This window comes from Molossus molossus, unplaced genomic scaffold, assembly GCF_014108415.1.
Source record: "Molossus molossus isolate mMolMol1 unplaced genomic scaffold, mMolMol1.p scaffold_m16_p_8, whole genome shotgun sequence".
Classification (NCBI taxonomy): Eukaryota; Metazoa; Chordata; class Mammalia; order Chiroptera; family Molossidae; genus Molossus; species Molossus molossus.
Window position 1 is genome coordinate 62,074,063 of NW_023425402.1, and position 1,129 is coordinate 62,075,191.

General features: G+C 44.0%; 1 non-coding gene across 1 annotated transcript; it reads right to left on the reverse strand.

Annotated features, from left to right (window-relative positions):
• Positions 1 to 716: 716 nt before the first annotated feature.
• Positions 717 to 880, reverse strand: LOC118622076. The gene has a single exon (XR_004957913.1). It is a non-coding gene; the product is annotated as a U1 spliceosomal RNA (small nuclear RNA).
• Between the last annotated feature and the right edge of the window lie 249 nt (positions 881 to 1,129).

Genomic DNA, 1,129 nt, shown 5'->3' on the forward strand with positions numbered 1-1,129 from the left:
GAGAACAGGATAAATTTGATATTAGATATGCTGTTCACAGACCAATTCAAGTAAATCAGGTCTACAGTTCTTACTCAAGGGGCAGGCATATTTTATCAGATGTCTCACAAACTCCCATTGAAAGGGATTAATGGTCACCTGACAAGTCCAGCCAATCTTAAAGCAGGCCAGTAGTCTGGCTGCCAGAAAGCTAAGCAGAAACCATGAGATTTCCCTCTCAGGACATTCATGGAGCAAATTGTACGAGACTGAAGTAGTTGATCGTGAGAGCTGAAGTACACAAAGTAAGGGCCATCAGAATAGCTACAAGTGTCCTATGAAAGATGAAATAGAAGAGGTTGTTCTGTGAGTCAACAGAGGAATTCATCCTGAGAGGGAGAAAAGAGGAGCATGAACATTGACCCAGCAGAGACACATGATCAAGACCAGGAGGCCTCCAGAGTGCGTGTCCCTGAGCTGCCTCACTCCTAACCACTTCTCATCCCAGGCTACCAAAATTTTGATACTAAAACTTCATTTTCTCGAAGTATTTGAGTGACTCTCTGTTCTCAGACAATGACAAAAGTAGGCTTCCGGCAGTCCTATGCTCATGATAGTAATAACCCATTGAAAAGATTTCTTTCTAAAAATCCAGAAAATCTCACCCCAGTATTGAGTCAAAATCCAGTTGTTGTTGTTGTTGTTGTTGTTGTTGTTGTTGTTGTTGTTGTTGTTTTCAGGGGAGAGCAAGAACAAAGCCCCCCACTACCATAAATTGTGCAGTCAAGTTTCCCACATTTGGGGAAATTGCAGGGGTCAGCCCGTCCGGAGTGCAATGGACAAGCCCCGCCCTGGGAAGACCACCTTCGTGATCATGGCATCTCCCCTGCCAGGTAAGTATCAAGATTCAGTTGTCAGGCCAGGAACTTGAATATCCACTTTACATGCAAAATAAGGACACCCCCCAGATCCCTCTCCAACAAGCCTTATGTTAGAAGTTTAGATTTGCTGAGGCGATTCTATTTGAATCTGTGTCTCGCTGTCAGGCTCCAATCTGAACTGTTTAAATCCCCTATGTTGCTCACCCTGAAGTTATGAACAGGAAATAAAGGCAAAACGGATGGCACCTAAGCTAGCAGGGAAACTAATG